Consider the following 24,303-nt stretch of genomic DNA (forward strand, 5'->3'; position numbering starts at 1 on the left):
TTCTTATCCGTCCTCATTGCTACACAGAATAAGCAGGGGATGCTCAATAGATAGCTAAATATAATTTATTTTGATTCCTATTGTCTGGAGAGGATCAGAGAGTTTGCCAAAGCACTCTTTAACTCAAGTTTGTTTAGAACCTTCTTAGGCCAGTACAGCAAAGGAGTTGTATTTTTGGATCAGATCTGAGGTGGGACAGGTGGGTTTTGAGTTCAGAGCTTCTTGTCTGAGATCCCTATTTCTCTCCTTCTGGTTTTCAATGCTTCTGTGATGTTTGTATTGGCATTCTACCAGTGCATGTCCTGTCTAGAAGTACCGCTGATACCAGAATAACTTCCTGTCCCATTGAAGTGTCTAATCATCCCCACGTGACACTGTCTCTAGCTTAGTAAGTGGGAGGGAACAGATTATAGACAAACTTGAAATGATTCTTGGAGAGACATTGAATCCTAGAATAGCATGGTCACGTTTCCCAAGGTTAATGGCAGAACAATAGTTCAAATACCCTAAATAATGGTAGCCTTTCCCCCTGTGAAATGAAAAGCAAGATATTTATCTAGGTTTTATGTAGATAAAATATGCTAAAAGAAGTGAAAACACCTTGAAAGCTGTGATTCAGTACAAGTAGCTTGAAAAATTTCCCATAAAGTCTTGTTCCTTTCCGTATGCAAATGTTAATAATTAGCTAATGTTACTATGTGATTCTTACAAGTGGCATTTGAATTTGGGAAATAGACATTCCGACCTATGAAGAAGAAAAGAATGGACAGAAGAATGTAGATGGATGCTATAAAGGGGGTCAAGTATAAAAAATAGAATTACAACCTGCATAAACAATATCAAGTAAGAAACATATGCTAAAAGTTTTAATAATTATCCTATCCTAAGGAGTTTAAGTCTTGTATTAGAAATGGCTTGGCTAAGTCATGAGAGGACTATCTAGTCTTCAACCCCATTGAAGACCTGAGAATGGAAGTAATGTTACTTGAGTAAACAGGAAGTGCAATCAAGCAACTTCTAAAATATGCAATAAATAGTAGAGACAACTAGTTACCTGGGCAATCACCCGATTCTCATTTGCAATGTTGGAGGAACCAACTTTGGCTAAGGCCTAGAGTAACTGACAGACCATTTTCAGAGGCAGGAAAAATTTTCAAAACCATCTTACCCTGTCTTGGCAAGGTTTGGCAGGCTTTCTTCTTGTATCCTGCTTGTCCTGTCAGGACACCATGCATTTTGTCAATGGTCGAGGCATGGGTAGTTCTTTGCCTAAAGGCCAGTTTTGCCAAGATGAAAACAAGCTCTAAGTGGAGTGTCTTTAGTGCCCAACATTGTTTAGGGAATAGATCAGTGCTGCTAGGAGCAACCGTGTCTCACATCAACAGATCCATAAGTTATTTAAATGCCATATTTTATAGTTCTTGGAAGTGGTTGAAGATTATCTATCTATGCAGAATACAATCTCTATGTATCTAAAGAACCTGATTAGTCTACCCTCTGAACTGTAAGCCACCCAATTAAATGTTTTCCTTTATAAGAAAAAAGTAAGACCGCATATTAGAATATTAAACAATCTTTAAACAACTGTGCAACAAATGAGGACAACGACCTCAAAATGTAAACAATGCATGAGTATCTTGATCAGAGGTAGAAATGTATAGCACAATATGATAAATATATTCTAAAATTATATCAATATATAAAATGTCTTAAGCAGAGGTAGAAGCATGCATCTATATAATATGACAAAATATCTTTGCATAGGTGTACAAATATTGTAAACAGAAATAGGAGCATATTCAATATAACAAATATAATTTGAATTTGTATCAATACACAAGAATCTATACCATGTAAATTGTCTATAAATAATAGCTCACAAGTATTCACTCTATTATTCACTATTAGTATTAGTATGAGTAAGCTCACACTAATTTACCTATTATCCCTTCCAATTTTCCTTTTTATTCAAAGAGATCCCTGAGCCTACATATTTTCCACCCCAATCCCCAACCCTATACCAGTTATAATTAACCCCTAATTGATGTCCCTAACCCTGAGGACAAACTTTGTTGGGAGAGGAGACGTCATCTTCTAGAATTACTTCCAGCTGTCATGGGGGCAATGTTCTTTCTATGAGATCCTGTAAAACTAAAATGATGGTTAGATTTCAAGATTATTGTCTGCTATAATTGCAAATTATCTCTGAGTAGCCTATAGGGTTTTTCTGAAGTTCTTATTTGAAGTACTGGCCAGAGCATTGTAAGAAGGTGCACCATTTCCAGCTAACCAAGTTGGAATAATTTTGAGCAGCTGGTACCCAAAACCAATCTTAAAGTAGCGCTATCAACATCATGATGTCATATCAACCAAGTGGAATCATTGTTGTGGAGCCCCTTCTTCTTCCTGGAGACTTAAAAGATTACTGCAGTAAAATTTATTGATCATTGTGGAAAACTTAAACATTATTCATATAGACATATATTCAATGAAAGGTACGATAGAGACAACAAAAAAGGTATGGAGAGAAGTAAAAATTTTCCTAAATTCTTTCTTCTTTCTGTGCCATACCAGATGGCTCCTGATAGGAGACATAAGCACTGAATTTTTCTAGTAACAACATACTTAGATTTAGAGAAGAATAGCCATTGTCCAAGTCCAAAGCCAGCTTTAATTTTTAAGTGGAGATATACACATGTTCAGGTAATGAAATTTTTACCCTGCAGATGACCTGTCCTCATAAGTCAGATTTCTGTTTGCTTGGTGATTCTTTCTGGATCTTTTTTCCTTTAGGCATCTAGATACCATGGTCTCTCGATATTTTGAAGATGAGTATTTTCCTGCAAAGACAAAAACAGAACCCTGCCCAACCCTTATGAGGTTTCCTTACCACCTGTATGATTGTCATCTCTGTGGATGAGCCGTCATTTCTGTCTCAAGAGGTTCCTCCTTTTTAAACTTAATCTTTATTAATTTTGATGGTATCCATAGCATCTGGGGCAATCCACAAACTACCCCAGATGTGGTAAACTCAGCTGTGTAGACTCTATTTGTTTTAACAGTAACAATAAAGCATGCTTTTAGAGGCCAAAGAACTAAGAACTTTGTAAGGAAAATGAAAATCTACCACACAGTGGTAGTTCAAGCACCTGAGTTTTGATAAAATTAATGTTAAAATCCTATTTAATAGCAAAGCTCTGTAATTTCAAGATTGCAATTGGTTCATTTTGTCAACATACACTCCTGTTCATGTGCTTCTTATTTGGACTATTAACAGCTACAGCATGCTATCAATTTCTTATTTGATATGATACACAAAAAGAGGAAAAAAGTAACACACAGCCTTTTAATAAGTTGAGTTTTAAAATTTAAACTGAGAGAGAGAGAACCTTCATCTGGTGATGGATGGAGATAGAGACAGAGACCCACATCGGAGCATTGGGCTGAGCTCCCAAGATCCAGTTGAAGAGCGGAAGGAGGGAGAATATGAGCAAGGAAGTCAGGACCATGAGGGGTTGGTCAACCCACTGAGACAGTGTGACTGATCTAATGGGAACTCACCAAATCCAGCTGGACTGGGACTGAATGAGCATGGGATCAAACTGGACCCTCAGAATGTGGCTGACAATTGGGACAGACTGAGAAGCCAATGATAATGGCACTGGGATTTGTCTGTACTGCATGTACTGATTTTTTGGAATTCTAGTCTGTTTGGAGGCACACCTTCCTAAGCCTGGATGAAGGGGGGAGGGCCTTGGACTTCCCACAGGACAGGTTACCCTGCCCTCTCTCAGGACAGGGAAGGAGGAGGGTGAGTGGGGGAGCAGGAGGGAAATAGGAGGAGGAGAGGAGGTGGAAATTTTGATAGGCCATAATCTCTATCTAACCTTCAAATTGCCAAACTTAGTGAGTTGAGTTTAAATATCATTCAGTGGCATTCAACAAGGGAGACAGAAAAGCTGTTTCGTTTTACTCATCCTTTCATCCATTTGGGCACATCTGAAGTTCAAAGGAACTGGCTGTGTGTGTGTGTGTGTGTGTGTGTGTGTGTTGCTGTGTGGTTAGCAGACATATTGAAGTCCTGAGTTTAATTTCCAGCCCCCAACAACCAAAGCTAATCAGCAGCCTCGATGTCTGCTTGCCAATGCTAAGGAAGCAGGGTTATTACTCCCAGCCTACTCAGGAGCTCCCGGTGGAAGTCTCCACTCTTACACATTTGTATTTGTATAAGAAAAGCTATGCACACAATGTAATACATGCCTAACACATGGGGATAGTCAACTCTAAATCTTACGTGTTATTTTAATCTTACACATTTTATACCCCTGAGTATTCGACACGTGGTGAGTGTGCATGGCATATTTGCACAGTGAATAAAACATTAGATCCGCGAGTTGTAGGTCAGGCAGAGGAGGATGGGGATCAAGTTCGTCTAGATTTCGTATAAAAGACACAACAGGAATTTCGGTTTAGCCGAAGTATACAGTGTTCTGAGATGGCAGTAGAATGGGTAGGGATGAGGTTTGGGCACGTGAGCCCAGGTTACCCAGGCTTTTACTTGCAGCGCAGTGGGTTGGCACCTCAGATAGTGGGGGCAAGAGGGGAGTGGGGAAACATTAGCAATTGTGGTGGGCTGTAATGATATTTTGGTTTGTTTGTTTGTTCGTTTGTTTGTTTTGATTTTTTGAGAGACAGGGTTTCTCTCTGTAGTTTTGGAGCCTGTCCTAGAACTCACTCTGTAGATCAGGCTGGCCTTGAACACACAGTGATCTGCTAGCCTCTTCCTCCCAGAGAGCTGGGATTAAGGGGTGCGCCACCACTGCCCAGCCTGATATTTTGTTTATAATCTAACAAATAAAGCTTACATGAAGATCAGAGTGCAGAGATAAGCCACTAGTTAGCCACAGAGGCCAAGCTATGGTGGCACACACCTTTAATCCCAGCAATCAGTAGACAGGCAGACGGATCTCTGTGAATTCAATGCCACCCTGGGCTACACAAGATTGAATCTGTCTAAAAGAGAAACAGTTCACACAAAGGTGATCCCAGAATTTAGGATTACATCCTTTTAATCCCAGCACTAGGGAGGTGGAGACAGGAGGGATATGGCTGGGCAGAGAGAGAGGAATATAAGGTAGAAGGAGACAGGAGCTGAGATGCAGTCTGAGGATTCAGTCTGAGCATGCAGTGTGAGGTTTTGTAAAGACAGCATTCAGTCTAAGGATTCATAGAGACAGGATTGTCCCTTCGGTCTGAGCATTGGAAGAGGTATAAACTCTTTAGTGGCTGGCTGCTTCTCTGACCCTTCAGCTTTCACCTCCTGATAGCTGACTCTGAGTTTTTATTATTAAGACCAATTAGAAATCACACAACATTAGGATTGCCTTCCATCTGAGTGATCAGGATTGCATTACAGTGGGCCTTTAAGTTGGGATGCAGTGGGGGACCCTATTATATTTTAGAATCATAGGTGTGGCATCTTCTGTGAAACAGACAAGGAAAAGGAGGTGTTGGGAGCCTTCCCAGCTGAAAGCATACAAGTTTAGAGGCAAATCGGCTAGTTCAGGGGCTCTGTGGTAATTGTGCAGAGAGGAAGGGGGTCTGAACATCAAGCAGAGGTGAAGATTTATTTAGGACAGAATGAGCATCAGGGGTCTTGACAGAAGACAGTAAAATTAACATCCCCCCCACCCCCCCCAAACCAGATAATCAAGCAGAAAACTGTCCCGGTAACAGCTGCAGCAGCGAGAACCTCCCCTAGGGAAGGAGCTGACAGGAAATTTACTAAGTGTCAGCTTTGTGACTTGTCACTCGCGAAAGTGAATGTCAACTTGGAGAACTCGAAGAAAGGCCCTCTAGGCAAGGGTTGTGACCACCCTGGCCTTCTCTGGGTATGGAGCTAAGGAGGGAGGGCACATCAGCTCTTGGTGTCTATTTTCCAAAGATTTACAGCAATTGGCTTATGTTCAGAGAAGAGCCTTAATTTGTGCCTTTGAGCAACAGAGCCTGGAATAGTGGGCCAGGAGAGCAGTCTTCAAATTGTTAGATCATGGTGGAGAAGGACAGGCAAGGCCGCCATTGTTTATCCGTAAGCCAGGAGGCCAGAGACCCAACTGGCCATCACAGAGCCACAGACCGAGTCTTGGTGACTGGTCCTTGAAAAGGTTCCCAGCTTATAAGGGCTGAACTCCTGTACTAGGACAGTGGGGAACAAGAGGAAGGTAAACACACAACTAGTATGTGTTCTTCAGGTCCTTGCTGACTTGGATGGGACGATCTGGTCAAGTGAGTGGCTGGTTTTCGGTTATGATGGTGGGTAACACTCTCTTCAGGCTGTTCTCTCTCTCTCTCTCTCTCTCTCTCTCTCTCTCTCTCTCTCTCTCTCTCCTTCCCTCCCTCTCTCCCTCTCCTCCTTCCTCCCTCTCTCCCTTCCTCCCCTCCCTCCCTCCCTCCCTCCCTCCCTCCCTCCCTCCCTCCCTCCCCTCCCTCCCTCCCTCTCTCTCTCTCTCTCTCTCTCCTCTCTCTCTCTCTCTCTCTCTCTCTCTCTCTCTCTCATTGTGTGTACGTGTGCAAGTGTGTGGAGGCCAGAGGTCAGTGTTGGTGTCTTCCTCATTGCTTTGCACCTTATTTTGTGAGCCAAGGTCTCTGGCTGAACCTGAAAGTCACCAATTGGCTACACTGGCTGGCCCAGCAAGGTCCGGGAAGCCACCTATCTCCACCTCCTGCCCTATGCCTATTTCCCTGGCGAAGGGCTCACGGGTTCACCTTGCCACATCCCAGCTTTTACAACTGTGCCAGGGATCTGAGGTGGTGGTGGTTATAGTCTCTAAATCCCGTCATGGAGGGAGGTGAGTAAACCTGGACAAAACCTTGGGCTGGTCAGACCCTTGCAAAGGTATTAACTTTGGTCCCAGCTTTGCTGCCCCGGAGGGGCGGGGTTACTAGAATGTTTGCTTAGGAGAAGGCGATTGGCCCTGGGGAAATCCAAGGGGCGGATCTAGTCTGTGGTTGCTATTGGTTCTGCCGGCAAGTTGAGGGATGGCAGCGAAGGGGGCGGAGCTCACGAGGAGAGGTTCAGCACAAGAGCCCACCGAGGGGAGCGAGCTTGCAGGCTTGTGAGCCCGCATCCCGGCAGCCCCCCGCCAGGATCCAGGAAGCATCCACCAGGAAGCTCCCGGGGCTTGCAGCGGGGCGTTGGCACGGGCACGCGCACTTGCTTCGCCTGCTCGGATGCGGCGAGGACGCCTCGGTGTCGCGACCTGAGCCATTCAACAGCTGGCCTCGCCCGCAGCAGTCCCAGAGAGCGACCAGGAGCGTTGATGGTTGACACTGCGGCGGCTGGAGGGAGGCGGCGACAAGAGCTGTGGCGGTTCCGCTATCCCAGCGGAGCCGAGCGCGGAGGTAGAGCGGCTGCCCAGGCGCCCGGTAAATGCCCCCAGTTCTGCTTACCGACTAGGCGGCCGCGTCCTTCTGCGTCCCGGTTAGCCGGCCGCCCTGGCCTACAAGAGTCTTGGGTGCCTGGCGGGTTGGCTCCGCGCGGGACTCTGAATGAGCACTGGGGAGGGGCTTCTGAGAGGACCGGGTTGCCAGGCCAGCGCTAGCTGGAGTCTGGTTTTCTAGGGACACCCCTAGGCTTTCCCCCTTGGATCCGTCTAGCTGCTCTCTTGGGGCTCGGTGTCGCACTAGGGGGCGCTGTGGCCGTTGCTGCAGCCGAGGTCACTGGAAGCTTTCCCATAGGGTGCACTAGATTGCTTAAGGAAAGCCCTGATGGACGCCTGAGCCAAGGGCTCCGGTTCTCAACCTGTTCCCCTGACATTCATCATCTAGTTAACCACTAGCAAGGGCCCGTCGCCTCTGCCCTCTGTTGACGACTAGGACCTTGACTTCGGGGACTTGAATCTAAGCTTGAGGTTCCTAGTGTGGGTGGAATTAAACTACTTCTAATTTGATCAAGAAAGCAGGGTCACCCTCAAAAGCCTTTGGAGTGCAGTCTTGAGCTTGGGTCGAAGGGCAGGAGGGTCAGGGGTCACTCATGCTGTGGGTACTGGTATGCCTGAGCGTGTTGGTCACTGGGACTGGTGCCTTCTTTACGTTTATCAGCTGCTTGTTGAGATTTTAGTTGAAGCCAATTACTCCCTGAGTATTTTTTGAATGTCACTAACTCTAAGGGGTGACTTGTGTTGACTGGAACCCTGGAATCCAGTATGGGGGCCACCGGGGCCTTATTATTTGCCACAGGGTCTCAAAGATGGTACCCATTTTGCCCGGGGTTCCTCCTGCCTCAGCCCTGATTTTGAAACCTCATACTGTTGAAAGAATGTAAGGTTGTGCAGTATAATTGATAGGGATGACTTTTTCATTTGCGAAAATGTAGTTGTGGTCTCTCAGATTCGGTTCTTTTAAAAGAAGAAATTTTAAGCATGTGAGATGCTAGTAGCCACATTTTTCTGTGCTCTGTTTTTTGTATTCCTGTGTGTGGAATGTGTCCTCTCAAAAGGATGGAGTAACTTGAAGCATCGGGTAACTCACATGAAAGTATTTCTTACTTCAGTTCTTGTGCAGCACACAGAGCAGTGGAATAAGCCTCCAGGCACCGGTGCCCAGGGAATGCCAGCTGCTACCCGCAGGAGAGGATGCATGGGGCTGACTTGACGAGGAATCATAAGGTAGAGGATAGGGCATGCAGAGACCCTCTTCTGCAGTAGGTGGACCCCAGGATCACACCCGGAGTGTGCCCCTTTTGTCTAGTTTTTGCTATCACACATTCAGGTAAAGTGTAGCCTTTTACTGGCTTCGTGGGTCATCTCCAGTATTAGAAAAATGGCGAGGCTTGGGGCTTAGGAAATGTGGATTTGAAGATCAGGCAATACAAAATGGTGGTGTTGGAGAGAGAGAGAGAGAGAGAGAGAGAGAGAGAGAGAGAGAGAGAGAGAGAGAAAGAGAGAGAGAGAGATTGAAGCACTGTGCTGCTAAGACTAGCTATGCATTTGTTTTCCCAGTAAGTACCCCTGCTTTTGCCAGAAAAAAAAGGAACTTTTGTTTTTCAGGATGGAAAAACAATCTTACTTTAAGTGTAATTATAGAATTCTTTAAAATAAACAACATTTTTGTTAATCCTTTGGGAATTTCATACATACACACAAAGTGTTTTAATCTTATTTCCCCTGTTCTTCCCCTAATTCTTCTCAGATCTTCCCAATATCAAGTCCTTTAAACAAACACCCCATATAGTGTTGCCTGTATATTCATGGTGGGGAATCATCCACTGGAGCAGGGTAGGCCTGTAAAGAAAACGACACTTCTTCCCCCTGAAGCCATGAACTGTCAGCAGCCGAGAGAAGAGTCTTTGCTGACTTTTTTCCCGAGGTAGTAGTCTAAGAATTCTGATTCACTGTCCATTCAGGTCGACAGAGGTTTTTTTGTTGTGGCTTCCAGCATACTCATGGCCTTTCAAGAAGCTTTGAAGCTCACTTGCAGATGGAGGCAGCCTAATACCTGGGCCCCAGTGGGAGCCATCATGGACTGTGTGAAATCCAGGGGCTTATTTTTCAGAAGAGGCAGTGTAAGAACTGGGGCATATAAAGAAAGAAAGCCAGTGACTTATTGAGTCGCTGTAATAATAATAAGGCTCATATTAATCGAGTGCTTGGGGTTAAGTACCTGATTTGCATCATTTCGTGTGATTCTTCAAAACTCATATATACGCATGTGTGTGTGTACGTATGTGTGCATATGAGGAAAGAGTGGGCATGGCGGCTCAGGCCTATTATTCTAGCACTCAGAAGGTGGAAACAAGAATTAAGGTCATCCTTAGCTAGATAGAGAGTTGGAGGCTACCCTGAGGCACATGACAGCCTGCCTTATACACATGTAAAAGATAAAAAGGAGGAAAATCCTTGTAAGGTAAGCGCTAGTCACTATTAGGGATTTGAGTAACTTGAATCCAAAACTCGGAAATTTCAAACGTTCCAAAATCTGTAACTTTTTGCATATTGTCATGATGCCACAAGTGGAAAAGTCCACGTATGCTGTCATATGATAGGGCGGCTGTAAAACAAAGCTGCAGTAAATAAAATGACCTGGAGGCTACACAGCAAACCTGCACGGTAAGCATAAATGAGCTCTGTGTGTCCACCCTCAAGATGTCTCCTTATATATAGATCCTTGCGATCGCCACCATTCTGGATAAGGGATACTCCACAGGGATCTTCTACAGTTCACAGAATTTAGGTAACAAACCCAAGAAAACCGCCTAGCTTTTTGGCGCCAGAGGTGGGATTTAAAACCAGGACTACTTGCTTTTGAAGGTAGTTTTGGCTGCTGTTTTTTTTTTTTTCTGTCATAGTTTTGTGAAGAGGACTTTGAAGGCTGGGGAAAATTTGTATTGGGAGGAGATAACTGGTGAGAAGCTCTGCATCTTTTAAAGACCTCAAGGAAGACTGGCTCATCTAAAATGGGCCAGTGCACCTAGGGGTAGGATGCAGGCTAGGGGTGCTGAGGTAGGGAGGGTCTTGTTTTTAGTGTCTTGAGGTGAGTTTGCGATTTGATACAGTAATAAATCGAGGATGCTGAGAAATTCTTTATGTTGTGTGTGAGCATGTGTGCACGTCACAGAAAAAGTGTAGAGCTCAGAAGACAGCCTCAGTTACCCTCCCTTACGTCTGCTTTGTTTTAGAGTGTTTTTTGTTGTTCAGACCTGGGCATGGCAGGCTAGCTATCCTGGGAGCTTCCAGGGATTGGCTCACTATAGGGACACTGGCACTACCGACATGTCGGCCACGCCCATCTTTAGTAGGTTCTGGAGATCTGAACACAGGCCCTCCACTCTTGCACGATAAATGTTTTGCCCACTCACTGAGCCATCTCTCCTCAGCCTGGCATGTTGAGACTGTTTGAACAAGGAAGACTGTGACAAAAGTAGTCCCAGTTATCTGGTGTGACCTACCTGGGTCCCTGAACCTATTTCTCTCTCCTTTTTTTTTTTTGAGAGTCTTGTTCAGGTGTGAGTATACTTAATAATTGTCTTTGTTATTCCTAAATTCTTAGGGAGTACCAAATGTATACAGTTGAGCAGATTCTTGCCTTAATGTGTAGGTTCTAATCTATACTACTTGATTTTTGTTTTGTTTCATTTTTGATACAGGGCATTAACTTGTAGTCCAGGCTGGACTTGAACTCACGGATATCCACCTGCCTCTGCCTTCTAAGTGCTGGGATTAAGGGTGCATGTGAGCCACCATGCTCAATAGCCTATACTGCTTAAATCTGGGGATGGCCCACATTGAAAAGCTGCAGATCTCAGTAGAAATCAAGATCTTTAGCTTATCTTGAAATTCTAGAAGGTCTGGGTTGTTTCACCCAGAAAAGTCAGAGCTTTCCAGATTGGACTCCTGTAGCTGGGGGGAGCTGAGTGATGTCCTGTCCTGTCTCTGCATTTCATTCCTGGTAGCCCTATAGTCCCTGGACTTCTGCCTAAGGGAAAGAAGCCCCACCTAGAAAGATTCCGATTGAAGATTATCTTCTTGCCTTACCATGTAATCAGGAAATTGTCAGCCGACCTCCCACAGCACTGTCTATGTGAAATGAACATAATCGTAGCATGCAGAGATGCTGCAGGCATCGTTGATAGGAACTGAGCATCATCCGTGGGCAGCTTCTTTTCCTCAGGCCCGGTTATATTATGATACTTTCCGCTGAATCTTTATTTTCTATTCTTTTCTTAGACTCCGGTTTTCTTTCTATTGCATACTGAATGAATATAGGATCTGGGTCAAAATGTTATTAAAAAAAAAACAGTTCAGGGTAAAAACAGAAGAAAAACAATTAAAAATAGCATGCTAGTTTGGAGGGAGGAAAGGGAAGGGGGAACGATGTAGTTATATTATTACCTCAAAAATCAAGAAGTGTTTGAAAGAATAGCATGCTAAAGTTATTCATCTCGATCTCTGAAAGATTTAAATCTTCTGTGTAGATATTTGTAGGATGTATGTGTTTGTTCATGGGTGAGAGGAGTGTACATGCATGCTGCGACATGCGTGGCCGTCAAAGGGCAACCTTGGATATCAGTCCTTAATTTCTGGCATTTTGTGCATCAGATTCCAGTCATCTGTCCTAATCTCTCTCTCTTTTTAGACTCAGGTCTTTGAGAGTGAACTCAATACGACTCATCACTACAGCCCCCAATGTGTCTGAGCAGGTGATTGGTAGGTACACCTCAGTTACTCTCAGTGTCCTTTAGTGTTAACAGCTCTAGTCTAAAAGGGCATGCTAGCCTGCATTACCATTGCACCCTTGGCTTTGAGATACTGATATCCGCATTCTAAATACAGAAGTAATACCTTTGAAAAGGAGCTGTCGGGCAAAGTTTCTGTTTAACTCAGCTTTAGCCTTATTGAGTTTCTCCTCTCTTCTAATTGTCCCAGGCTCTGAGTTGATATTAGGGAAGCAGACATGTGATTCTTGCTCTCACGAAACTTACAGTTGAGGGAAGGAAGGAAAGGAGATGCAAACCCAAACACATTATGATCGGGTAGCACTGATGTTGTGAGATCAGTGCTCTTTTGGTTGTCCAGGGATAGCATCTCTGAGGAGACTAGACTTTTGAGTCGAATCCTTCTCCCCCCAAAAAGGAGTCAGGCATGAACAGATCTCGGTTGGGGCAAACGTGTTCCATAGAAGAGACACAGTGCGAAAGCCTTAAGTGTTATAGCTAATGAATTTGTGTCCAGTAAAGACGCCAATAGAACTAAGATGGAGAATTCAGGAGGGGACAAGGAGGTGAAATGAGTAGAAGGAAGGAGGCTGAGGCCATATTTCAAAGGCGAGAAGTTGAGATTTCCTTTAAAGCCACTGGAGGGTTTCGAGCAGATGTCTGACATGATTTGGCTTAGGGTGTTTAAAGTCAGGCATGGTGGCACATACACAAGACACATTACTGTGAACAGGAGGATTGCTGTGAGGTCAGCCTGGGTTACATTTTGAACTTTAGGCCAGTCTGGGCTACAGAGTGCATGCCTGTCTCCAAAATTATGCAAAAGTTTTGATTTTAAATCATGTCGGCTCTTATCTAGGGATGGAAGCAGAAAGGCTAGTTAGGAAGTTGCCAACATGATTCGGGTTAGGGCAACGAGGCATTAGACCTAGGAGGTAGCAGCAATGGGGAAATGGGTTTGGAACGTGTTGGTGGTGAAGGGATTGAAGTGGAGAGGAAGGGAGGGTAACTCCCGGGTTTTCAGCCCAATCCTCTGGGTGGAGGTGCCTATACTCAGGAAAGTGCTAATTACTGGGTGGGAGGGAGCTAGTGGGAAGTGGAGGGCAGGTTTGGGGCTGGGAATTAAGAGTTCGGGTGCACTTGTTTGGCTGAGATACCAAGGAAAAATTCCACTGGAGACAATGAATAGGCAGTTGAATGTGAATCTCAGGTTGGCAGAGCTTCAGCCCACATAAAATTAAATGCAAATTAAAGGTGCTTCGGGGTGCCAAAATATACTAGCCTAGGCCTCATACCTAAAATGATAATGATCCAGTGTGAGCAGGGCTGGAAAGGAATCAGGCTCAGTGATTCTGCTGATGGCCTGATTCTTTGGCTTGATGTTCCAGAAGAGCAATTTGACAATAGGTGATGTAGTTGTATACGATTATTCCTGACCTTTGTCATAGTGTATTTTGAAGAAACAATTTAAAAAAGCTTTGTACAGAGCTTTTTATGCTAAGTGTTCATTCTTATAATAATAGTCTAGAGTAATGCTCTTTCAGGGGAAAAAAAAAAGGAGCCAGGCATGATGACTCCGGCCTGTAATTCTAATAGTAAGAGGGCGAGGCAGGAAGATGGTGAGCTCAAAGCCGGCCTGGGCTGCACAGTTAATTTCAGGCTAACCAGGGCTACATCGGGAAACTCTCTCAGGGGAAAAGAAAAACATAGATCCCTAAATGGGAAGGGAGAGCTAACTGTTCTGGTTTCATTCTGTGACTGTGATAAGACACTATGACAGAAAGCAATTTTGGGGAGGAAGGGGCTTATTTGGCTTCCTGCCGAGTCCCAATCTATTCTTGAGAGAAGTTAAGGTAGGATCCCCAGACCGGAATCGGAAGCAGAGACCATGGAGGAGGATAGCTTGCTAGCTCACTCACAAGCCCGTGCTCAGCTAGCTTTCTTCCGGAACCCAAGACCCATTGCCTAGGGTGTTGCCTGCAGTGGGCTGGACTCTCCTACCTTCATTACTAAGCAAAACAAGCCCCCACAGACATACCCCATAGGTCATTCTGATCTAGGAAACTCCTCAACTGAGGGTTTCCTCTCAGGCGACTGTAGATTATAACAAGTAGGCAGTCAAAGCTAAGCGGGGCACTAACTAAAGCTCTAGTCACCCAATATAGAATCTCTCTGTATGTAATGTTTGCATAGCAATCTCTGGAATTGTTAGTCAAGCGGGCGCAAAGCTCAGAGAGTGGCAGTGTGTGGGGGCAACAGCATAAACCTCACAAGCTGTCCGTGGTGAGCATGATATAAACAGTTGGGTTACTTAAATTTGTGAATTACTTTATTCACTTTTGACTTTGTACCTGTTTCTCTCTGACAGTGTCCCCGCCTTAGGATGCCACAGCACAGTGCTCGTCATGAAGAGTTCCCATGAAGCGTGGCCTTTGTGATATTTCCTTCTTTGACACATTTCCCACAGAAGGTATTGGGTAATATATCCTATTTCATGGGACTTGGATTCAAAGAATTTCACCTTGGGGTTTTAGAAAGGTTGGGAGCCATGCGCTCAGAAACCCGAGTACACTCTGGTGTAAAGGTTGCTTTCGCCCCCTAGGTGGCGACTGATAGGCAGGAATTTTGCTGGTAATTTCAGACTGACGCTCGAAGCTGCAAAACACTGGCAGTGTTGTGATAAGCATTTCCCACAAATAATACTCAGATTATTAAAGGAGTGAAGCAGGAGCCAGGCAGATACTTAGCCACATTTCTTTCAGTCCCCTCTGGCCTCCTTTTTTTTTTTTCCGTGTGAATAAGAGAAAGCAGTAAGTCTTCAGGCAGCGTCGTGGTAAATTAATCCAGGTGCAGGTGAAAAGCAGCTTGCTTGGCTGGAGGCGTTTGGGGAAAAGGTGTTTCCCAATAAAGAAGGGGAAAGGACGAAAGGACTTGTCAGACAGGTCTGCTAGCTGCCTTGTGCATATAGTTTTTAACTAGCTTCCTCCTTTGCTATCGTGGGCTCACTCATAACACAGCAGGACACAGGATCATGTAAATACAGAATTTATGTTTTCTTTGCTTGCTTATTTATTTAGGTATCTGTTGGTTGGTTTTTGAGACACGGTGTCGTGTATCCCAGGCTGGCCTCAAATGACCTCAGAGTCCCTACGTATTCAAGGATGTCCTTGAACTTCTGGACCCTCCTGTCTCTATCTCCCGAGTGTGGATTACAGGCTTATGGCCATGATGCCTGGTATATGTGATGCTGGGAATGGGGCCCACAGCTTTGCACATCAGGAAATTAATTTGCACTGAAACAAATTAACGAGTCTGATTTTCTCCTTTCCTGGGTTCCCTCCCTTCTCCTTCACATCCCCTCCTATTCCCTTTGGTTTGGGTTTTTGTTCGGAGACAGAATCTTATATATCCTAGGCTGGTCTTGAACTAGAGATCCTTCTGTGTCTACCTCCAAATCACTGAGATGACAAGGCCTGTACCACCATGCCTGGCCCATTTTCTTTGTTCAAAAATTCTAGTGCCGGGCGGTGGTGGCGCACGCCTTTAATCCCAGCACTCGGGAGGCAGAGGCAGGTGGATCTCTGTGAGTTTGAGGCCAGCCTGGTCTACAGAGCTAGTTCCAGGTCAGGAACCAAAAAAAAAGCTACGGAGAAACCCTGTCTCAAAAATCCAAAAAAAAAAAAAAAAAGATTCTAATTCCCCACAATAAACTCTGCCTTGTAGCTGGATGTGAGTCGTGGTAGAAGAGAAACGATTCTTAGAATTTCACTGTTGCAAATCTGTCATTCCTGAATGCTACAGGTCTCAAAAATCCCCTTCTTTTCTTCCCAGAAAGTCCCATTGTCTTATATGAGTTCTTTGAAGCCACCAGACTCTGGGAATTCCACAGAAGGACATAAATTTGCTATGATTCCAGTACTGAGTGCTGCTCAATTTAATGATGTGATCTTGACATTGTTCAAAGATCAGAGCACATGGTCAGTCTCAGTGTTTGAAATGATGTTTAGGTTAATGATGTGTCTGGATATGGGAGCGTCTTGACTAAAGAGCTGTGGGATATTTGTATTTGATCAAGGTTTTCTGGGGATTCTGTATTTGCCAGAAGAGTGGAGATGGAGTTAGGCTGCCTTGACCCAAATAAACGTTGGGTGTCCTGCTGATTTCCATAATGCATTTGTAGAATTTTGCATGTCTTAGATGCTTTCACAATGACATCCTTAAGGTTCAAATGCCTGGAGAATAAAGGCAACAAAGAACTACTTTGAGAGAGAATTTGAGTTGTGTACATTGTCCCTTTTTTTCCCTGCTGCTACTTTTTGCATGTCCTTTATTCAAATGGCCTTGCTGATATTCTGACTGCAAATGACGGAGAATGGGAAAAAAAACAAGGAGTGGCTTTTGACGTATATTTTTCCTATGACACAAATGCTTTCAATCAAAGCCAATTTCACTAAAAATTATATATAAATATATATTTATACATGAAATTATATATATAATTTATACATATATATAATTATAATATGTATATATGTATATATCCAATGAAGTATCAGATAAATTGCTCTAGTCTGTCCTGAAATGAAAGTGCTGGAGGGGCTTTGGATGCTGACTCCAGAATTTGTGGAGTTGGCCTTGTGCTGTGAGCATCTCTAGTCTTGTACCCTCATCCCTAAACTCAGTCGGCTGTTACCTAGCCAGCTTTGCTACTATAAAGAAGCAGGGAAGAGCAGATGGTGGAGGATCAGATGGCTTGATGAGTCGAGAAAGCAGTCGTGTTTCCTGGGACTCTCCCAGAAATGTTCTGTTTTTGGAAGCATGCATGTGAAATATTCTAATAAAGCTCTGGATGCAAGATAATACTGGTAAAACTGGGCGGTGGTGGCACATGCCTTTAATGCCAGCACTCAGGAGGCAGAGGCAGGCGCATCTCTGGGAGTTAGAGGCCAGCCTGGTCTACAGAGCGAGTTCCAGGATAGCCAAGGACACACAGAGAAACCCTGTCTTGAAAAGCCAAAAACAGGGGGCTGGATAGATGTCTCAGTGGTTAAGAGCATTGCCTGCTCTTCCAAAGGTCCTGAGTTCAATTCCCGGCAACCGCATGGTGGCTCACAACCATCTGTAATGGGGTCTGGTGCCCTCTTCTGGCCTGCAGGCATACACACAGACAGAATATTGTATACATAATAAATAAATAAATAAATATTTTTTTAAAAAAGCCCAAACAAACAAATAACAACAAAAAGATACTGGTGTACGCATTGTTGCACAGCTGGAACGTTCTTGTTTTAATAAATGAAGCCACTTCATTTTAATTAGCTCACAAATGAAAACATCGCACAGCTGCTTTAAGTTTCTGCCCCGACTTTGCTCAATGATGGATCGTGACCTGGAAGTGGAAGCTGGAAGGAGAGCCGTTCCTCCACAAGTTGGTTTTAGTTTTTGGTCAGTGTTTCACGACAGCAAGAGAAATGCAACTAGACCATCTGTTGGCACCAGGAGTGGTGTTGCAGCTATTACGGACCTGACCGTACGGCTTTTTTATGCCTTTTGACTATTTTGTTGGAGGATTGCGGAGGATTTTGGCACTTTAAACTGAAAAAACAAAAAACCATTGAGTGCTCAGAGCTTAATGGACTTGGTCTAGTGGGAGCTCTGAAGATAAGGCCACGAGAGACGTGCAGACAATGGAGGCTTGCATTGTGAGGTTTCAGAAGGAGGCAAAGACTATTGAGGCCATTTGTGTGATATTTTGGATAAAGAATCTGGGATTGCTGGTCGGCTGAGGCTGAGGAATCAGTTGTGATTAACAAGAGACCGGCATCACTAAGGTGAAATGTGTTGCACAGAGACAATGGACGCTAGTCAGCTGGGGCTGAGACTCAGTCATGATTAATACGAGATCAGCGTAACTGACGTGCAGTCTTCTGGCAAGTATTTTCTCACAGTCAGAACACAAAAGCTGTGATTCAGGGGATCCAAGTTGGCATCGCAGGGTGACAGCTGAACTTGTCAGAGTGCAAGAGTCGCCTGTATGGTACTGGTTTGAAGGCATGAATGGGGCCTGTCGAGCAGCTGAGGCTCGGTGCCTTCTGGCAGGTTTGGAGTTACTCCAGGAAGGCTCTGAGAGGTGGCTGGTGAAGGTTAAGCCGCAGATGCAGGGGAGACCCCAGAATGTTAACGATTCCAGGGTTCTGGACAGGCTACCAAGGGCAGTAGAAAGTGTGAAGTGGAACCTGGCTAAGCCTACCGGACAAGGTGTGCGTTCTACAGAGAGCAGAGATTAAGAGGGTTTTGACCCAAGCCCTTTGAAGCTCAGGAGATCGTAAGTGAGTTTCAGATGTCAGACTTTGAGCTCTGCTGTGGATTTTGGTCTTGCTTAAGTATGATTGCTCCTATGCTCTGGTTCTTCCTTTTCAGAATAAGTTGTTAAACTTGTTTTTGATTTTATAAGAGCCCACTGAAAAGTGACCTTGAATTTTTAAAGCATTGAAAACTTTAGAAACTAGAGGATTTTTTAAAGTTCGACGGTGTTTTCTGTTATGATATTAACATGAGATCTTGGAGACAAGAAAGAAAATGTTATGATATAACAGGGATGTGTTCGTGTGCCAAGTTGATAAGGACTAGAGTGTCCTGGGTAATTATGATTGCCAAATCAACCCCAACCTAGAGTCACCCAGGAAGACGGAACAGCCATTAAGGAATTGGCTTGATCAGACTGGCTGTGGACATGTATTTGGGGCATTGTCTTGATTATTAATGAATGTAGGAGGGCCCGGCCATCTGTGCACCATCCCAATCCCCAGGCAGGTAGTCCTGAGCTTTGTAGAAAAACAAAACTCCTGGCTGGGTGCGAGCAATGAGCAAACCAGTGAGCAGCATTATTCCGTGGTTTCTGCTTGAGTTTCTCCTGCAGTTTCGGCCCCGACTTAACTCAGTGATGGACTATGACATGGAAGTGGGGCCCAAACAAACTCTTCCCACCTGGTCATCGTATCTTATCCTAACAGAAAAACACATTAGAACCATGAGAATAGTTAAATTTTTTAAAAAAAATTTCAACCTTTGAGAATTCATGGAGATGCTAATCATGACATTGTTTGCGTGAGGATGTGGTTTATACTAGACTGTTAAACCTCTTATGAGTAACTAGTCTATGAGTATCTACAGCGACTGAGGAAACCGATGAGAAAGAGTTCATTAATTCTACTGTTACTGTCAATTGAAGTAAGGCTTCTTTTCTGCTCAAAAAATTTGTTTTTAAATTTCATTTTTATGTCTTAAAAAAAACAAATCATCAAATTCACCCCATTCCTTCCCCCACCAATACTCCTTCCCAACTGAGTCTGCTTAGAGCTGTCAGTATGTGCGTGGACCATCTACTGGAGCATGCATAGCCTCTCAGGGGCCACACCCCTTAAGGAAATGGACTCACCATCTCCCAGCAGCTCTCAGTTGCTTTCAGCTCCTCAGCTAAGGGAGCTAATGATGGCTTACTGACTGCCTGCCTCTGCACTCCAAAGTGGGGTTTTTGTCTGGCTTGATCTTATGCAGTTTTGTGTGTGTTGTCACAGTGGCTGTGACTTCATGTATGCAATAGAGCTGTCATGTTCAGAACATAATTTCATTGCAGATAGCCATGATGTCTAGCTCTTACAATCTCTCCACTCCTTTTCTATGATGGTCCCTGAGTCGTGGGAGAAGAGGGCATAATACAGATATACCCTTTAGAGCTGAGCACACCATTCTCTTCCCTGCATGTCAACTACTTGTAGGTCTCTGCAGTAATGCCCATCTACTGCAATGTAGTAATTGGAGTGGCGGGGCTGCGTCCCCAGAACCCTGGATGCCTGGCTAGCTTATGCCCCGAAATAACAACACACAAACTGTATTCATTTAAACACTGCTTGGCCCATTACCCTTACTGGCTAATTCTGATATCCCGATCAACCCATCTCTAATAAACTGTAGCACTGGTCTTACCGGGAAAGATGCTAGCCTATGTCCATCCTGGGTTGGAGCTTCATCGCATGTGCCTCAGAGAGCAGAGCTCTCACGTCCGCCCTGGAGATGGGAGCATGGTGTCTCTCCTGAGGCCTCTGCTCCCGAGAGGAGAGCTGTCGAGTCTGAGCTCACTTCCTCTTCCTCCCAGCACTCCGTTCTGTTCACTCCACCTACCTATGTTCTAACCAATAAAATGGGCCAAGGCAGTTCTTTTATTAGCCAATGACCTTCCTCCATCATTTCCCCTTTTTCTGTTTAAACAAAAAAAGGAAGGCTTTAACTTTAACATAGCAAAATTACATTTAACAAAACAGTTATCAAGTAAAAATTACAATAATCTTTATCATAACTAAGGAAAACTATAACTATAACTATTTTTAACTCCATCAAAGACTCCAGAAAGATACAAATTACCTAAGCAAACAAGAAAAAAAGCAACTTTTAAAACTCTAGAAATGACAGAGACATCTCACTGCCTGGACAGTCACCCAAAGTTCCTCTGTACCGTTGGGGCATCCATCTTCAGCCTTCAGGCCCATGGTATCCAGCAGACATTTCCATAAAGCAGGAAAATTCAAAGTCAGTTCAGTCACTATCTGTTGTGTCCTGCAGAATGTCTCGCAGACTCTTTCATGAATCAGGAACCCCGAAAGATCATCTCACCTTAGGCAAGTTCAGTAGTCCTCTCTCTGCGGGTTCTCTGTGTCCAGTTTATGCAATAGTCCAGGCAAGAACAGTTTCTTGCCCAAATGGCTATCAAACTCCATAAGGAGCCTCTTTGATGCCCATCTTCCTCTTGAAGTAGATTGGTGTTTCCAGGAGCAGAGTGTCTCATTGTTATGAAAAGCCCTAAGTTATTAAAACATTTAAAATGCCATATTCTATAATCTTTGAAAAATATGAAAAATGCCTATCTAAAATATATCTACGCACATCTAGAAAATATTAACTAACATGACTACAAACTTGACTATTATTTATGATTATCCATCAACAACTTATATTTCCTAATTATACATTACATTTTAATAATGAACTACACAATCACAATACCTTAATCAATATCAGAAATACATATACATATAACAAAATTGACCATAAATCTCTATAAATAAAGCAAAATCTATACTAATGCAAATTATTCATACCTATATCATATCCCCCTTTAAATGTAAAAGAACATTTATAAACATTTTTGGGGAATATGGGCGCAGTTATTTCTCTCCAAACTGCTTCCTACTGAATGGGGGCGTCGTTAATTAGGTCTTTCATGGTATAACCTGTGTGCTAGTTTCATCTCAGTTGGCAGTTGAGCGAAGCAATTTTCTGAAGGTGTTCACACCAACCCTTCAGGAGGGTGTGGTCCAGCATACCAAATCGGAATAGAAGAAATGAACAGGGTCTCATCCTCTGTGAAAACAAAATAAGAAACTCCTTTCCAAAGCATCATGTCCTTAGATCCAAATTTCAAAGTCAAGGCATCAAAATATCTATGTTGGATTAGTTCAGCAGCATTTATAAATAAATATCTTTTAGCATCTGTTGCTCCTTCCTCAGCATTTAAATAATTTAAAGAGAGCATAATAGCATACAGTATCAAAATTCTCTGTGTATTTTCCATCTTTGTGCAGCTTTGTTTTAACCTCTATTTTGTTTATTTTTACTTTTAACTCTTTTTTTTATTTTTATTTTTGCTTTTTGAGACAGATTCTGTATCTTTGACCTGAAGTAACTCTGTAGACCAGGCTGTCCTTGAGCTCTCAGAGATCGGCCTGTCTCTGCCTTTCAGGCATTGGGATTAAAGGAATGTGCTACCACACCTTGAAGTCACAGAGATCAATCTCCCTCTGCCTTCCAAGTGTTGGGATTAAAGGTGTGTACTACCACACACAACAACTCTCTTCCTTTTTTTGTTTTGTTTTTTACTTTAAGAACTTCAACTTTTAGTCTGCATATATTTTTAATACACTGTAAACCATTTAAAAATTTTCTTTGTCTTTGAATCTCTCTTTACTGTATATCTCTCTTTTTCTGACCACATGAGTCTTTAATTTACCAAGCAATATCAGTAGGACTAAAGCCGTGGCTTTGCCAGCTAGATCCAGTGCATTCCTTAGCTTTCCAACCTCGTGGCTGAGGTACTGGCTGTAGCCATGTTTACTGCCACAACTCTACAGCATTTCAAGGTCCCTGCCAGCAAGTAAGTTGCAGCATTATGTCCACAGACAACACACAAGTCCTCTCTCTGTAGTTGGCCCTCCTGCCTCAAACAGAGTTTGCCCTGGCAGGATGGCCCAGAAAGCCGGCATTTTTAAATGGCACAGCTTTTTTCCTGCTATGGCTGAAAACCGAAAAGCATGTGTTCAGCTTTTCGTCAACACCATTTAAGTGTTTCGTGGCAGGACCTCTTAATGAGCTGCAGGGTTTTGCAGCTAAAGCTGAGTCAGGAAGCTTCTCTTAGATGAGAGCACTTGCTTGCCTCTAGCAAGCAGAGTGCCACAAATGCTTTAAAGCCAGAGTTCATGCTGGCAGCACAGCCCCAAGAAGCTGCGCTTTAAAATGACACAGCATTTTTCCTGCTGCTGTTGCCGAATCAGGAAATCTCTCTACAGCACGCCACCAACAATCTGTGTTAAACTCTTTCTCCCTTATTTTTAAGCCTTCTCAGGTTTTTTAAGTGAGTTTAGTCCATCACGTCAGGTGCCATTTGTAGTAATAGGGAGCGGCAGGGCTGCGTCCCCAGAACCCTGGATGCCTGGCTAGCTTATGCCCCGAAATAACAACACACAAACTGTATTCATTTAAACACTGCTTGGCCCATTAGCTTTAGCCCTTACTGGCTAATTCTGATATCCCGATCAACCCATCTCTAATAAACTGTAGCACTGGTCTTACCGGGAAAGATGCTAGCCTATGTCCATCCTGGGTTGGAGCTTCATCGCATGTGCCTCAGAGAGCAGAGCTCTCACGTCCGCCCTGGAGATGGGAGCATGGTGTCTCTCCTGAGGCCTCTGCTCCCGAGAGGAGAGCTGTCGAGTCTGAGCTCACTTCCTCTTCCTCCCAGCACTCCGTTCTGTTCACTCCACCTACCTATGTTCTAACCAATAAAATGGGCCAAGGCAGTTCTTTTATTAGCCAATGACCTTCCTCCATCATTTCCCCTTTTTCTGTTTAAACAAAAAAAGGAAGGCTTTAACTTTAACATAGCAAAATTACATTTAACAAAACAGTTATCAAGTAAAAATTACAATAATCTTTATCATAACTAAGGAAAACTATAACTATAACTATTTTTAACTCCATCAAAGACTCCAGAAAGATACAAATTACCTAAGCAAACAAGAAAAAAAGCAACTTTTAAAACTCTAGAAATGACAGAGACATCTCACTGCCTGGACAGTCACCCAAAGTTCCTCTGTACCGTTGGGGCATCCATCTTCAGCCTTCAGGCCCATGGTATCCAGCAGACATTTCCATAAAGCAGGAAAATTCAAAGTCAGTTCAGTCACTATCTGTTGTGTCCTGCAGAATGTCTCGCAGACTCTTTCATGAATCAGGAACCCCGAAAGATCATCTCACCTTAGGCAAGTTCAGTAGTCCTCTCTCTGCGGGTTCTCTGTGTCCAGTTTATGCAATAGTCCAGGCAAGAACAGTTTCTTGCCCAAATGGCTATCAAACTCCATAAGGAGCCTCTTTGATGCCCATCTTCCTCTTGAAGTAGATTGGTGTTTCCAGGAGCAGAGTGTCTCATTGTTATGAAAAGCCCTAAGTTATTAAAACATTTAAAATGCCATATTCTATAATCTTTGAAAAATATGAAAAATGCCTATCTAAAATATATCTACGCACATCTAGAAAATATTAACTAACATGACTACAAACTTGACTATTATTTATGATTATCCATCAACAACTTATATTTCCTAATTATACATTACATTTTAATAATGAACTACACAATCACAATACCTTAATCAATATCAGAAATACATATACATATAACAAAATTGACCATAAATCTCTATAAATAAAGCAAAATCTATACTAATGCAAATTATTCATACCTATATCATATCCCCCTTTAA

At 43.5% G+C, this 24,303-nt stretch overlaps 1 protein-coding gene across 10 annotated transcripts in view; it reads left to right on the forward strand.

Moving 5' to 3' along the window:
• Positions 1–24,303, forward strand: part of LOC142841773 (A-kinase anchor protein 17B-like) — a 179,262-nt gene that overhangs the window by 131,598 nt on the left and 23,361 nt on the right. For 3 of the 10 annotated variants that reach the window (XM_075958800.1, XM_075958806.1, XM_075958801.1), the window contains exons 3-4: positions 12,133–12,203; positions 14,580–14,681. The exons of 1 other annotated variant lie outside the window; for it this stretch is intronic. The gene's annotated coding sequence lies outside the window, so the exon portion shown is untranslated. Of the gene's footprint in view, positions 1–7,044; positions 7,426–12,132; positions 12,204–14,579; positions 14,682–24,303 lie in introns of those variants that run through there. 6 more of the 10 variants (XM_075958803.1, XM_075958807.1, XM_075958804.1 and 3 more) reach the window with 5 other exon arrangements.

The sequence above is a fragment of the Microtus pennsylvanicus genome, chromosome X (assembly GCF_037038515.1).
Source record: "Microtus pennsylvanicus isolate mMicPen1 chromosome X, mMicPen1.hap1, whole genome shotgun sequence".
Classification (NCBI taxonomy): Eukaryota; Metazoa; Chordata; class Mammalia; order Rodentia; family Cricetidae; genus Microtus; species Microtus pennsylvanicus.